This window comes from Myxine glutinosa, chromosome 9, assembly GCF_964187855.1.
Source record: "Myxine glutinosa chromosome 9, kmMyxGlut1.1, whole genome shotgun sequence".
In the NCBI taxonomy this organism is placed as follows: domain Eukaryota; kingdom Metazoa; phylum Chordata; class Myxini; order Myxiniformes; family Myxinidae; genus Myxine; species Myxine glutinosa.
Window position 1 is genome coordinate 128524230 of NC_136269.1, and position 16935 is coordinate 128541164.

The 16935-nt window shown below is 43.9% G+C and overlaps 1 long non-coding RNA gene across 1 annotated transcript in view; it reads left to right on the forward strand.

Annotated features, from left to right (window-relative positions):
* Positions 1-929: 929 nt before the first annotated feature.
* The window catches only part of LOC144893574 (uncharacterized), a 253303-nt gene continuing 237297 nt past the window's right edge, over positions 930-16935 (forward strand). The window contains exons 1-2 of the long non-coding RNA XR_013624475.1: positions 930-1178; positions 9882-10049. This is a non-coding gene — a long non-coding RNA (uncharacterized LOC144893574). The remainder of the gene's footprint in view (positions 1179-9881; positions 10050-16935) is intronic.

A 16935-nucleotide genomic window follows, 5' to 3' on the forward strand; every position in this document is an offset into this window, starting at 1 on the left:
TCACGTATGCGCCTCACGTATGTGCCTCACGTATTCCCCTCACGTATGCTCCTCACGTATGCTCATGTATGCGCCTCACGTATGCTCCTCATGTATGCTCCTCACATATGCGCCTCACGTATGCCCCTCATGTATGCTCCTCACGTATGCGCCTCACGTATGCCCCTCATGTATGCGCCTCACGTATGCCCCTCATGTATGCACCTCACGTATGCTCCTCACGTATGCTCCTCAAGTATGCTCCTCAGGTATGCGCCTCATGTATGCGCCTCACGTATGCCCCTCATGTATGCACCTCACGTATGCTCCTCACGTATGCGCCTCACGTATGCGCCTCATGTATGCCCCTCACGTATGCGCCTTACGTATGTCCCTCATGTATGCACCTCACGTATGCGCCTCACGTATTCCCCTCATGTATGCTCATGTATGCTCCTCACGTATGTGCCTCACGTATGCCCCTCATGTATGCACCTCACGTATGCTCCTCACGTATGCTCCTCATGTATGCGCCTCACGTGTGCCTCACGTATGCGCCTCATGTATGCTCCTCACGTATGCGCCTCACGTATGCCCCTCATGTATGCACCTCACGTATGCTCCTCATGTATGCTCCTCATGTATGCGCCTCACGTATGCGACTCACGGTGTGAAAGCAATGGTTATTTTTGCATTTACATTTTACGACGTAAAGTAATTCATTTAATCGCGGCACATGTAAATATTTAAATAGCTTTGCAAATACCATAAAACTTCAACTATAACACACACCACTTTTTTTTTTAACCCAAAAATCTTTTTAAAGTTAGAGGTGCCTACAACACATAAGTCTAATTTTTTTGCAAGTTTCCTTTTCAGATTGACGGCTTTCACACGCACCTCCGAAATGCTGACGTCACCGCCTTGTTGCCGACGATCCGTGAGACCGTGACCCAATCACAGTTTGGCCTCGAGCTCGGGATGGGCGGCCGCATGAGCATGACCCCGTTCGGCCATTTTGCTTCGTGGGAGCGACTGCAGACGCTCGTTTTGTCGTCTCCATAGTCTGATGTTCACCTCAGACATTCCATCGAATTCCCGCCCTGCACCTCTGTTGCCGCGATCTTCAGCGTATCGACCAACGTTGAGTTTTTGAGCCGTGGTGTATCAGGGTCGTCGAGAACTCATGGGTAATTACGGTAAGAAAACTAGTGGAAATAGAAGTCGTTGGTAAAACTTATGAACAACTGAATGAAGCTGTTAAAGAACACTTGGGTTTTATAACAAAAAATATAGCCAATTTATCAGCAACTTGAGTACCACGTGATTGTCGTCCGACAATAGGCTTCCGGTTGTTTCGTTGGATTGCTATCCGACTTCCGCCGTTTATTAGTCCCTTACCGGTGTACACCGGAGGGGACTATAGGTTTGCATGCCGTCCCTCCGTCCGTCACGCAAAGAACAGTTTTCCGGACTTTATTTCTAAACGCTTAATGCTAATGATTTCAAACTTGGCACATGGTTTCCTCATGATAAGTTACAGGTCAAGTTCGAACTTCACGACGTTTCGATCATATTTGACAAAGTTATGGCACTTTGAACTTTGGTAATTCTGATAATTCTGATGCTCCTCAACTCAGTCATCAGTGCCATTTTAAGTTTTAATTTCCTTTAAAAAATATTTTCTCTGCAATAATAGGACCGATTGAGATCAAATTTTCACCACAGGAGGGATTCGGTCTGTAGAATATTTTAATCGTAATTATGACGTCACAGGTCACGTGGTTCGGCCACCATATTTTTCGTAAAAACACGAAAACCCCTTTTTCTCTGCAACGGCTGAACAGATCGAGGCCAAACTTTGCAGGCAGAATCGCATACCCATGACGAACAAATAAGTCAGCGAGCATGACGTCATGCGTCACATGGTTTCAGAGTTATGACGTTTTTAAGCATGAAACTTTAAAACCGAGCTCCTCCCTCAGTTTTGATCCAATCGAGGGGAAACTTCACAGATCTGTTCCGCATGTCAGTCTACTAAAATGTCCTTTTGGAATTTGCGATAGCTCACGTGGTTTGGCAGATATCGTTAATTAAACGAAAATATTTAAAAATGGATATCTCTTCAATCGCTTTATTGATCGACGTGAACCTTCATACTATAGTAGAAGTCATGAAGAGTAACAAGTGTGCAAAATTTCAAGATGATTGTATGTACGGTCTGGAAGCTAGAAGTTGTTATTGCGTGAAGAAGAAGAGGCGTCAAATGTGTGGATTTTATTATTTATCACATGTACAGACTGTAAGCATCGTTGGACACGACCTGTCGCGGTCATTTTAACCTCAAATAAAATTCTAATTTAAGATTTGTCAATAGCTGAGATATATTAACAAACGAATAAAACAGATTTGGTCAAATTCGGACTTTTTAAACTCGATCGCATTTGACAGAGTTGTGACAAGCTGAGGAAGAAGAAACCTCGCATTGGCTTCTCCAATGTGCCATAAAAAAATGGATATCTCTTGAATCGCTAGTACCTCAGACCGTCAGTTGGTAATTATTTATATAATTCACACAGTGCAATACGTGCAGGCCGCTCCACGGAGCGACCCTGCGGGCTTATCAACGAGGCGAGGCGTGACACACGTGTCTCAGCATACCTCAGATCAAGTTTGAAAACCAGCATCAACCGTGCATAAATTTGCATATTCGATCATTTTTGACAAAGTTATGGCACTTTGAACTTTGGTAGGGGACATGTATTGCAGCGCAATACTCAGAATGCTTGTTTAATATGCGCTGCTATGTTTAAACTTTGCGCAATCACAACTGAACATCGTGATTCATACGATTTACGACTGTCGTAAATTTAGTTCTTTGACCTGCCGTGATATTCTTTCATTCGCGCCACTCTGTTCAACTATTACGAAATCCTGGCCGACAGTCGTGGTTGAGATGGACTTCGCCATTTTTGACAGATGTAATAACATGTTTTACGTCGATATTTTTTTCATTTGAGTGCTGAAATGGAGGTGCGTATTATATATAGGTCTATAGATTTTTACACCGTGACAAAAGTCCAAGTTGGGGGTGCGCGTTATGCACAGGGGCGCGTTATAGTCGAAGTTTTACGGTAGTATAAATGGAATGATTGGAAAGACAATCCTATTCCTTATCAAAACCCTCAACTCGAGAAAAGGGTTAACCACAACGAAAAAGGTTAACCACAAAATTAGGTCTCACTTTGATAAACAAGCATTCTGAGTATTGTGCTGCAATACATGTCCCTTACCGGCAGTCTGTCGTCCGGAAAACTGTTGGGGAAATTACCAAGGTTCAAAGTGCCATAACTTTGTCAAAAATGATCGAAACGTCGTGAATTTCGAACTTGATCTGTAACCTATCATGAGGAAACCATGTGCCAAGTTTGAAATCATTAGCATTAAGAGTTTAGAAAAAAAAGTCCGGAAAGCTGTTCTTTGCGTGATGGACTGACAGACAGAGGGACGGAGTGCAAACCTATAGTCCCCTCCGGTGTACACCGGTAGGGGACTAATAATAATCGATCATAAAAGTATTGGCACGTTTGTGGGGTAGAAGGTAGGAGTTAGTTTAAGGCCTTAGCATGTGTAGTCCCTTGGAACTCAGATCATAGGACTTTTACTACATGTCTTAAGGACACGGGATAGGGATAAGTGTTTGACGTTGTTCATGCCAAGGGAACGAGCGACGTCTATGTTTTAAACTAGATAGGGTAAGATTGTCTCATTCTGTGTCCCCCATTTCAAATTGTGTCCATGTTGCGAGTCTGGCAGTGGCAATAGTAATACAACAAAACGAGATGGTTTATCCGCTCAATTGTTCGTTTCCACCACACTCCTGGCTCCTGCCTTGCATCCGATGCCATTGGTCCCTGCACCAGGGTGCTGCATTTCCTAATGGCTCTGTCATCTCCGCTGCTGTACAACTCACCGCAACAGCTCAGGGAGCCTGTCTTTTAAATCAGAAATCGATACCTGGCGACTATGGTACTCTCACACTTCCTCCCGAACCCCCAGCACCCCTCTCTCCTCCAGCATCCTCCAAAATGTAAAGTTATGTTTTCCAACCCACTCAGGTGTATCTACAATCAGGTAAATATATAGTAGATGGCATATGACATCTACAAATCTACAGCCTTCAAGAGAGGTATCTCACCCCCAAAGTTACAAATGAGACATTGATCATGGCTTTGAAACAACAGCTGTCGCCCTATGTATCAAGTCTCAGGAACCGTTCAATTCGGTATCTGATCAAGAACCGGTGTGGGCTCTTACTGCAACAACTGCTGCAATTCCAGGTGGCTTGCAGGTTGTTGTCTTTAATTTTCTGTACAAAAGGCACTATCGACAAAACACCATTATGCTACAATCTCATATGACAAACATATGAAGCGAATTATAAAATGTAAAATCAGCATGTCTATGTATGATATGGTGCGACATGATGGTGTAGACTGTAGAGGGAGCGTGTTTACCTTTTATTTACGTAGCCTGGGTTTGATTTGAGTGCCGACTCAAAAAGAACAGTCAAATTGTTGCTTCCGGGTAGGGTGTCGTCTCAAAAAGTGATCCGTCCCTTGGATGTATGTTAAGCTAGGTGTTCTGTCTGCGAGCATTAGTTGGTGGGTGGTAAAGATCCCATGTCTTGACCACTGGTTCATCAAAGGCTTGGGCAAAAAACTCTCCCTCACAGCTTGGGCCTCAGCCTAGTCAGCCACTGGGAACTGGACTGGGCAAGCGACTCTGCACTTCACAACCCTTATCATACCCATAATCTACAGGAGCTTTCAGAATCATTGGAATCTCCTGCGATGAAGCTAACTCCGAGGGCCTTTCACTCACTCACCGCAGGCAGGTTGGTGGTCTTTCTGTCTTCTACCGACTCCTCTCCAGCCTACCTCCCCAGCTCTATCTGTGCTCTTCCCCCAAATATTCCTACAGGTCGCACAAGATCTGCCTGCAACCCTCTAATGGTGAAACTGCCAAAATCAAGACTCTCTGCTCACCTTCACTCTTTCATTCCTCTTTTCTCCCGCCTCTGGAACAAACTCCCTCACTCTCTTCAATCCTACTCCTCCCTCCAGGTCTTTAAAACAGCTGTTCACCACCATCTCTTATCTTCCCCCATCCAAAACCTTGATCTTTTCTACCCCCATTAATTCACCCCAGATCCACTTTTTTGAAATACCGACTTCTTTCCTGGAAGTCCTAGCAGTGTCCATGTGTTTTTTTGTTTTTTTTACCTCTCCCATTCCCCTCCCACCCCCGCCTTCCCATGCCTCCTCCCCCCAAGCCCTCTCCCTCCCACAGATCTCCCGATGTCCCTGTTCTCTAATGTTGTACTTGTGTGCTTCCCTCTCTCTCCCCATCTTGTCTCCCGCTCCCTTGATCACATGTTTTTTGTGTCAGTTTGTTTTTATGTCATTAATGTTAGCTCTTACACGAGCCTCGATGTTAAATACATTAAAAAAAAACACACACAGCAATCGGCGACGCAAACAACAGGTGGTAAAGGACTGAACACAGTGCGCTCACTGTACACGCCTTATAAATCTCACAGGGGGCGCTGAAGGGCCCGTGGGGCATGCTCATTGGACAGCACAACAGGACTGATGTCCATATGCAGGCATGTCCCTGGATCATCTCGTGTCCTTTCGCTGACCCCGCGATTGTGCATGAGCCATGCCCATTGGCTATTACGTTGGGGGAAATTCCACACAGAGACAGATAAATGAGGGGAAGATCCAATAAGTTGGGGAGGCAGAGCTTAGATACAGACACTGGGGTGAGGGTGTGGTAAGTGAGAGGAGGGGGGGGGGGGGGGTGGGGGACGAGATCCCTAGATACAGTCACTGGGGTGAGGGCGTGGTAAGTGAGTGGAGGGGGAGGGGGACGAGATCCCTCTAAACACGTGCTGACACGTTTTATCACCGATAGAAATTACACCATACTTATGCTAACATGTAGTATGAAATAACTATTCAAATATATCCACAATTTTATCCCCTAAGTGAGATCCGTAACAACATTTACATTGATCTCACAATTGTGGAGGAGCTTGTGCATTAATCATACCTAGGAAAAAGACATTAGTAAACATCAATGTTCATTTGCACGAATTGCTAAGAGGTATAGTATAAGCAATTGACAAACACACTTGGTATTAGATATTTGAACCTGTGTTCCCCACATCATGATCCTCCAGTTCATATCGGAGCGCTACAGGCCAATGCGTGGTCTCAGACAAATGGTCGCAATTACTGCCACTGGTCATTCACCATCTTGTATAAATCAGGCAAGGTTAAGTTACCACCATCAATCAGAAGAAGCGATCAATACATTAGTTGTATTCTGAAATATTTTGGCTGGTGATTGCATCCATCCGAGTAATTTTGCAAGACCTTTGTGCAAGAATGAGCAATTTGTGCCAGACTCACCAAGTGAGTTTGAAATATTCTCCACGGAATTCTCAACTGCACTCGCCCTGGCTCTCTCAAAGAAGAAAGCTTTCCACAATAGAACCGCGGGATAAGCACTCGTTCGTTAGAGGTTCCTTTGGCTTCCTTTCGAGGGGGAGAACCACACAATACACCAAACATAAGGAGTCGAAATGAAGGAAATGCCGCATAGACGGATCGCCGCCACAGGAACGCCAATTGTGGCCGGAATCAATGCTGCCAACAAAATGATGAAAAATATGTTCAATTCTCTCCTCCACCTCCACGGGGAACGCTGGGACCACAAGTGGTTGCTTTCTACGGCAGCCAATTTGCAAGGTAGGAGTCCAGTTCTCCTTGAAGCAGAATACAACTGCAGCAAATAAAACCGTCAATATTTTAATGGCACTTCAAAATGATACATTCATCCTTCCCTGAATTCTGCAGTTGTTGGTGATTCTCATAATGCAATTCGCAATTGCTTGGGATGTTTTTCAAACGCAGAATTTGCTCGGGACTTCACGAGGCATCTATCTATAATTCCAGTAATCTCTGTGTGTCTGTGTGTCTGTGTGTCTGTGTGTCTGTGTGTCTGTGTGTCTGTGTGTCTGTGTGTCTGTGTGTTTGTCTGTGACCGCTGTTTCTCGACAACCACGGGTCCGATATACTTGAAACTTGCCAGGTATATTGCTGGGGACCCGAGGATGTGCCTTTTCAAGGTTTGAAATTAATCGGACAAGTACCTACCGAGCTATGTCCAAAAAACGCTTCAACCAATCAGAGAGCAGCGAGCTATCACGTGTGCCGAACCGTTAATGCAATGCAAGCGTTAATGCGTTAATGCAAGGCTTTTCTTTTTTTCCCTCTTCTCTTTCTACTTTTCCTTGCGATTAAATTGCAAACAGCCAAAATACGTTGGCGCTAATTGAATAATTGGCCATTAACACTAAAATAATCGTAACTGCGATATGCCAACTTCCGGACAGTGCAGCCTTCCCTGTTGTTGTTGTTTGCAGCAGCTGTTTGCAGCAAGGCAAGGCTTTTCTTTTTTTCCCTCTTCTCTTTCTACTTTGCCTTGCGATTAAATTGCAAACAGCCAAAATACGTTGGCGCTAATTGAATAATTGGGCATTATGTTTTACAACTAATAAAAACGAATTTGCGATTCATTCGCTTTCCTGCGCGTTTGTGTACGCGATGGCGATTTCTTTACCAAACTCCGGAAGCCGTTCGCTTTGGACCGAACCATTGCATGTAAATAGAGGGGGGGGATTGTCACCACTCGCAAGCCGTTCGCTTTGGACCAAACCATTTCATGTAAATAGGGGGGGGGGATATAATTTTAGATATATATATAGTACGGGCATGCCCTAGTAATTACAATCCAAACAATGGGACGAGGCAGGTGTATTGAAGTCGTTTTGTTGCAATAAATCAAACATGTGCTGGAGTGTATTCAAGTTGGTGGAGTCAATATTATTTCAAGAACAAACAGTTGACATCTATCTATAATTCCAGTAATCTCTGTACGTTTGTACGTTTGTACGTCTGTACGTCTGTACGTCTGTTTGTCTGTGACCGCTGTTTCTCGACAACCACGGGTCCGATATACTTTTAACTTGCCAGGTATATTGCTGGGGACCCGAGGATGTGCCTTTTCAAGGTTTCATATTAATCGGACAATTACTTACCGAGCTATGTCCAAAAAACGATTCAACCAATCAGAGAGCAGCGAACGATCGCGTGTGCCGAACGTGGAGGACACACTCTGCCTCGGATGGCACATTTGAGAGCGTATTCATTTATTTCACGTTTGCAAACTATGTTGGCGTTAAACTATGTTTTAAAACTAATAAAACCGAATTTGCGATTCATTCGCTTTCCTGCGCGTTTGTGCACGCGATGGCGATTTCTTTACCAAACTCCGGAAGCCGTTCGCTTTGGACCAAACCATTGCATGTAAATAGAGGGGGGGGATTGTCACCGTACTCGCAAGCCGTTCGCTTTGGACCAAACCATTTCATGTAAATAGAGGGGGGGGATATAATTTTAGATATAGATATAGTACGGGCAATGCCCTAGTTAATTAAACTAGGGCATTGCCCGTACTATATCTATATCTAAAATTATATCCCCCCCCTCTATTTACATGAAATGGTTTGGTCCAAAGCGAACGGCTTGCGAGTACGGTGACAATCCCCCCCCTCTATTTACATGCAATGGTTTGGTCCAAAGCGAACGGCTTCCGGAGTTTGGTAAAGAAATCGCCATCGCGTGCACAAACGCGCAGGAAAGCGAATGAATCGCAAATTCGGTTTTATTAGTTTTAAAACATAGTTTAACGCCAACATAGTTTGCAAACGTGAAATAAATGAATACGCTCTCAAATGTGCCATCCGAGGCAGAGTGTGTCCTCCACGTTCGGCACACGCGATCGTTCGCTGCTCTCTGATTGGTTGAATCGTTTTTTGGACATAGCTCGGTAAGTAATTGTCCGATTAATATGAAACCTTGAAAAGGCACATCCTCGGGTCCCCAGCAATATACCTGGCAAGTTAAAAGTATATCGGACCCGTGGTTGTCGAGAAACAGCGGTCACAGACAAACAGACGTACAGACGTACAGACGTACAAACGTACAAACGTACAAACAGAGATTACTGGAATTATAGATAGATATATATATTTCATGTCCATTTTTTACCAGAACACCACAAACAATGTAAATAGCCATTGTACCATATCATCTTACTATAATTCACCAAATGTCCGTTTGTCTGTCTGTCCGTCCGTCGGTCCTTCTTTCTGTCCGTCCATTCCCAGGTACCACAAAAACGGCTGAACCGATCGCAACGAAATTTTGGGTGGGTAATCCTGGGATCCCCTGGAGTAAAATAGGCTATATTGTTTTTCCAATTTCAGCTTTGGTCTCCAGAATTTTCAGGTTTGGACTCCCACATAACGTTATTGTCCTGGGTACCGCAAAAACGGCTGCACCGATCGCAACGATACACCTCCATACCCGTGGGATTCCCACAGGTGACCCCACTAGTAATATAAATTAGACTTGGAGTCTCCTGCGTCGCACGAGATGTTTGGGGCAACAGCTGTCCACCACTCTACATGGTTTCATTCATTTTATTTATATGCAGCCTGTCGCTGCTTGGCTGCAGCATTTTCTCGGGGTGCAACTGTGCTGCTGATGCAATACCCCCTTGCCAGCTAGCTGGTACTCCTTTTGCCAATCTCGGAAGGATGAGAAGCCGAGTCGACCCGCCTGGTGATAATTCAGTGGCATGACAGGGGCTAAAACTCAAGACCCTAGGATCTTGAGCCAGCCACCTTAAATGCTAAACCATCACCAGGCTACCCTACATGGTGTTGGGCAATCTCTGGGAGTAACATCCTCTTCTTTCATATTCAGTGCATGGCTGTGGGTAGCATCGTTTGATGGAGGCGCAGCTGTGCCGCTGGTAGATTACATCTGGAATTTGGCCAGGTTGCCGGCACCAACTCGTCTACTCTTCACGAAGGACACTGTGGGATGATTCCCAACCACAGCTTCCATGACAACAGGATGTTTCGTTTCAAGGTATGAAACTGCATATCAGTCACTCCTCTGTACTTCCTCAACCCCTACGTATCATGTTAACACATTGCTGTTGGGGCAAGCATTTGGCAAAGCATGCATCTAATCACGCAACAAAGGGACATCTGCAATTAAACAATGGAAGCCTTGTGAGTGATAGAAGTATATTGATATAACAAGTAGACAATTCAAGCAATGGCTGTCTTGCTTTTATCATGGGTAAATTCCCAGGTATCTTTCTTTCTACTTCTTGTCCACCACATCAATCCTCTCCTGCCCTCCACCCCCATTTCTCCCCACACCCATTGTTTGTCCACCACCCTCTATCTTGGCCTTCAGCCCTATTGTTGGTGGTTTATTTCTCGACTGTTCCTTTTGTCCTGTTGCGTCCTGATCCGTCCCACGAGCCTCGACTCTGTATCCACAAAAAATTGGCTTACCCTCATCTTCTGGGCCCATTTAAAGGGGTTTCACTGAAATAAAGGTCAGGAATAACAGCAGAGTAATATAAAGGTTGCCTTCCTATTCGTCGTGGAGTCCACTGCGTTGCCAGGCTACTGTTAGGTAATTATGTATCACTTTAGGACAGCGAATCCTAATTTTCCAGTCAAGTGAGACAAAACCGGAAAATTGATAATGATGGTAAGAGTCAATCTTCGAGTGTATGTTAGACACACACAAATACAAGTACAGCAGATGCCACTGACATTTAATTCGGAATCAAAGGAATCACCACTGGACTTGTGACACTAAGCGCAACAACGTACAGGAAAATAATGAAGCTCAGAGATTTGAATCATGGATATACATCGGTCACCTCAAGAATGCACGATCGCTCACTGGGTTTTATAGGTCAGTTTCACCATTAGGTCTATAGGTTCTCAAGAGGGAAATAACTTAGAAAGAGAAGACCAGTTGAGGATGACATGTATTATGGAGCCTTTATGCATGAAGAAGAAGAAATATTCAGCTCGTGGTCTGAATCACAAGAGCTTCTGTAGGTCTGATGAAGAAAGGCCATAATTATTTGTTCAAATCAGTCATACCACATTGCCCCGGAGCTTGACAGGAAAGTGGGGGAAATGCAAGGAGGTCACAGTAGAAGAAAAAGCTTCAATTTCCTCCAGCCGATCCACATTCTGTGGTGTTGTATCTGGGGAGATGTTTCAGGAGTTTCTTTCCTGCTACAAAGGCCACGCAGCTCGCTTCGTGTCTTACAAATTATTGACGAGCATATTCCTTCCCTCGCACCCCAACCATCCGCCCAACATCTGAGGATACATCTCAGCTGTACCCCACAAAATGATTCAAATTGGCGACTCAGTGCTGCCAATTTAGGTAGCTTGTTAGGTGTACAGTGTGTATCTGAGCTGTATCCTCAGTGTATACCAGTGTACAAGTTATATATGTGATGACAAAAGATTCGTGCTGTTGGCATCACGTGTGTCTATCCAAATTGTCTATCTGAAAAGTAATTGGAAGTATGCCTCACTAGACCAGAACATATCTGACAAGCACAAGGAATCACTTCCCATACAAAATGTTATCATGATATCTGATGAGTTTTCTAGGAGATCTTGTAAATTGTGGGATTCTTTTTTTGTACAAGATAGCATAGGCTGATTTCTAGATCTCCTTGTAAATTATGGGATTTTTTTGTACGAGCTAGCATAGGCTGATTTCTAGGAGATCTCATTGTAAATTGTGGGATTTTTTGTACGAGCGAGCATCGGCTGATTCCGAGATCTCATTGTAAATTATGGGATTTTTTTTGTACGAGCTAGCATAGGCTGATTTCGAGGAGATCTCATTGTAAATTGTGAGATTTTTTGTACGAGCTAGCATAGGCTGATTTCTAGGAGATCTCATTGTAAATTGTGAGATTTTTTGTACGAGCTAGCGCAGGCTGATTTCTAGGAGATCTCATTGTAAATTGTGGGATTTTTTTGTATAAGCTAGCATAGGCTGATTTCTAGGAAATCTCATTGTAAATTGTGGGATTTTTTGTACGAGCTATCACAGGCTTATTTCTAGATCTCATTGTAAATTGTGGGAATGTTTTTGTGTGAGCTAGCATATGCTGATTTCTAGGAGATCTCATGGTAAATTGTGGGATTTTTTGTACGAGCTAGCACAGGCTTATTTCTAGATCTCATTGTAAATTGTGGGATTTTTTTGTATGAGCTAGCATATGCTGATTTCTAGGAGATCTCATAGTAAGTTGTGGGATTTTTTTGTACGAGCTAGCATAGGCTGATTTCTAGATCTCATTGTAAATTGTGGGATTTTTTGTATGAGCTAGCCGAGGCTGATTTCGAGGAAATCGCATTGTAAATTGTGGGATTTTTTTGTATGAGCTAGCATATGCTGATTTCTAGGAGATCTCATGGTAAATTGTGGGATTTCTTTGTACGAGCTAGCACAGGCTGATTTCTAGATGTCCTTTTAAAATTAGCGATTTTTTTTGTACGAGCTAGCATTGGCTGATTTCTAGGAGATCTCATTGTAAATTGTGGGATTTTTTGTACGAGCGAGCATCGGCTGATTCCTAGGAGATCTCATTGTAAATTGTGGGATTTTTCTGTACGAGCTAGCACAGGCTGATTTCTAGATCTCCTTTAAAAATGAGGGATTTTTTTGTACGAGCTAGCATAGGCTGATTTCTAGGAGATCTCATTGTAAATTGTGGGATTTTTTGTACGATCGAGCATCGGCTGATTCCTTGGAGATCTCATTGTAAATTGTGGGATTTTTTTGTACGAGCTAGCACAGGCTTATTTCTAGATCTCATTGTAAATTGTGGGATTTTTTTTGTACGAGCTAGCATAGGCTGATTTCTAGGAGATCTCATTGTAAATTGTGGGATTTTTTTTGTACGAGCTAGCATTGGCTGATTTCTACATCTCATTGTAAATTGTGGGATTTTTTGTACGAGCTAGCCTAGGCTGATTTCTAGGAGATCTCATTGTAAATTGTGTGATTTTTTGTACGAGCGAGCATCGGCTGATTCCTAGGAGATCTCATTGTAAATTGTGGGATTTTTTTGTATGAGCTAGCATAGGCTGATTTCTAGGAGATCTCCTTGTAAATTGAGGGATTCTTTTGTACAAGGTAGCATAGGTTGATTTCTAGATCTCATTGTAAATTGGGGGATTTTTTGTTTCGAGCTAGCACAGGCTGATTTCCAGATCTTGTAAATTGGGGGATTTTTTTTCTACGAGCTAGCTCAGGCTGATTTCTAGATCTCATTGTAAATTGGGGGATTTTCTGTACGAGCTCGCGTAGGCTGATTTCTAGATCTCCTTGTAAATTGGGGGATTTTTTGTACGAGGTAGCACAAGCTTCTCAGATGCAAAGGGTTTAACTGAAGCTGGTGGCCTATAACCAAGATAGTCTGTCTGGCAGTTTGAAGCGAATAATTGATTACAGCCATTTGTAGTTAACTCTTTGCCATTAGGAACCATCTCCGTATTAAGCATGCAAAAATTGCGAAATTATTTACCATGATCACCCCATGTCAAAAAAAAATGTTTTGTATGCCCACCCCAAAACTATATCACCACTTCGCATCCTCTCTTTCCTTTTATACCCGATCTTGCAAAAACCCCAAACAAAGCCTATATGTATCCCTTATCCTTTTCATTCCCCTTTCTTTTCACACAAATTTGCCTCTCACCCTCTAACCTTGCATGTGTAACTTGAAGACAGACCTTTGTGTGATATCGCTACAGACGCATAATTGGATGGGGGATTTGGCTGAGTTTATAAACAAAGGTCATTTTTTTTTGGGTGGCGAAGATAATATTTAGATGATTCCTTATCTCGGTGCTCATAATGCTGTTTCCAGCTACATTACGTGCGGTAGCAGGACCATTATCATCGACAACACTTTCGGCAAATGTACTCTTTGAAGTAGCTCTCGGTAAGACATGCAAGTGGAAATGTCGCATTGATTACTTGCTAAAGAGGGCCTTTGCAGACTTTAAGGCCATTATCATCAAACATAAAGAGCACCACCATGTACGAGCAATGATGTCCAGATGACATGGTTCTTCACGACATTATGATGTGTGGATTTTTAAAATTACTTTCGCCACCAGAGGTGAACGGAGGTTATGTATTCACGTCTGTCTGTTTGTCTGTGAGAAGGCTATCTCAAAAAGTTGTGGGTGGATTCGATTGAAACGTGGCGGACAGGTTGGGTGTGTGACAAAAATGAATTGATTCGATTTTGGTGAAAATCTGGGTCCAGATACTAGAATTTTAAAGTGATTCTTCACCATTGAGAAATGGTGGCCTAAAACTATATTAGGCACAATCTCGAAAAATGTTGTGGACGGATGTTATCAAAAATGGTGGATGAGTTGCTTAGGTGACCAGAACAAGCCAATTCGATTTTGGTTAAAGTCCAGATCCAGATCCGGCCGATCAGTGGGATACAAAACATAAACTGTTCAGCCTGGCGGAGGTATGTGCTCTACCCAGTGCCCACCTAGTTTTTCAAAGCAATCACTAAAATATTTAGAAGGTTTTCTGCTATGTCGGCCACGTCTTCGCATGTCAACAGATCAGTATAATAGGTTTGAAAATGTTAACTGCAGGGAATAAGTAATCCTTCAATCATGAATCATTCATCTAGCAACCTTCATACAATCACACTTGCAAATGCCAATGTGGATCCAGCTTTGGATATTAAACTCCTGTTTCAACACCAGCACAGATCCAGGGCTGGAAGCTAAGTTATTACACAGAAACTCCCAAATGGCACACCAACCATCTGTCTGGTGCAAACAAACAGCTTGGAGCATCAGCAAGCAGAGTTTGTTTTGTAGCAATGAAGAAGAAAGAAAAAATTGCACAAGCAAGTTACTCCATGCACTTAACGAACTACTCTGCATGAGCACAACAAACTCTGGCATGAACAAAATGAACTATATATATTGTTACGGAAACGGAGTACGGCTCTCCCCCTTAGCAAGAGATGGTTAGCCCCTTGTCTTGTTAAGCTGACCGTCTCCGCTCCTGAAGCTACCGCGCTCCCTCGTGGGGTGGGATTCCCCGAAGCGATTGGTCAAGGGATTCCCGTACGCCTCCGGCAATCCCTCCACAAGGCAGGTGGGCAACTTCGTTCGAGACCACGGGCAAGATGTTATTTGCCGAGCGGTTTTTAGCAGCCCACGGTTCGAACCATTAGCAAAGGCTAAACCCGATCCTAAACGTTGGCCAAATCGTGCCACAGTTGTTCAATGTGGAAACCTCTAAAGCGACCGAATGTGAAGAAGCAAAAGGGGTAGAGAAAGAACACAGGGATTTATTAATTATTTACACACAACCAAAGCAAGAGAAGAAAAGAAATGTAATTTACAGGGAAAAATAGAAGACACAGTGCAGTTATTAACTTATACAAGCTTACTTATACCCAGGACAATACAGACAGAACGAACGAACTCACACGAATAGGGAATTGCAGATTGGATTGGCTGGAGAGAGAGGAAGGTGGGACCACAGGGCTGGAAGGTTTGGCAGGGCGGCACAGCAAGCAGGTCCTCTCCGGGCTGGAAGCGAGCAAGGCGGCGGCAGGCACACGTATTTTCGTTGCACGCAGCAGGGGCTGGTTGTCGCTGCACGCCTCGGGCTCCCTCGGTCATCTCCTGGGTGGGGCTTCCCTCTACGGGTTATATAGCCACGCCCTACCAAGCCGTGCCCACCGAGTCCTGGTTGGGCGCAAGGGCTTCCTGGCTCCACCTCCTGAAGACGATGGGCCGGCCACGCCCTTCTCCCCCGAGTTGACCGCGTGCGTAATGGAGTTTTGGGGTGAAGAAAACAGCCCAATGCAACGGTGGCGAACGCCGCAGAAAACAGCCCAATGTTACTGGCACTTTGAAGAGATGATTTGGGGGAAACTTGAAAAAGGGAACTATCTTATTTCATTTGGTGCAATGCAAGGTCAATTAATGGGAAACAGAGCCTTAAACTAACATAGAATAAGAAATAACTATAGAGAGGTTCTATGGTTCTCTACGTGTGTGCGATGGACTAACTAAAAGGACGACCTTTGATCTTTACACAATTGGAGGTAATTACAAGGATTACTATTACAATTTACAGAGGGTGATATTTACAACAATTACAACGTGCAGGATTCTCAAATCCGCAACAATATATATGCCAATATGGATCCAGCTTTGGATATTAAACTCCTGTTTCAACACCAGCACAGATCCAGGGCTGGAAGCTAAGTTATTACACAGTATATACAGACTTGGCATTTAATATGGAATTTTTTTTTTTTCTTGACTTGGGTTTACTTTCTTAACTCAGTATATCAATCTAGTGAGTTTCTTTTACACTTTGGTGATTTATTTGTTAAAAGAACCATGTCACTGATTGTCTGTCGCAGCAAGAAGTCAACAACAGGATTATATCACAGGTGGCGTGGCAAAATGTATGGACAGGTGCATTTGATGATTGGCTTCACAGTTGGGTATACAAGGGTTGTTGCGTTCTGTATTAGTGGAAAACAACTGCTGCACGTCTCCAAAAGTTATTGCCGCTTCCTCTGGAGATGGTCCGTCAACTAGACAATGCTGTTTGTCATGGAGTGGTGGTTTTACGAAATTACGGCATGAAACAGCGTGCTATTGCTCGGCAGTATGGCATCACTCAAGGTCAGGTGTCAAAGATCCTGAAACGAAATGCTCAGAGGGGTGTCCCTACTCCAATACCGAGGCCAGGACGTCCCCGCAGAACCACAAGGAGGGATGATCGCCAGCTGCACCGGTTAGTCCGCAATGGCCGTACCAAGTCAGCTAATCGGCTTAGGGCTGAGTGGCAGCAACTGACAAATGTGCCTGTATCCAGAAGGCTAGTCAACCAACGACTGGTTCAA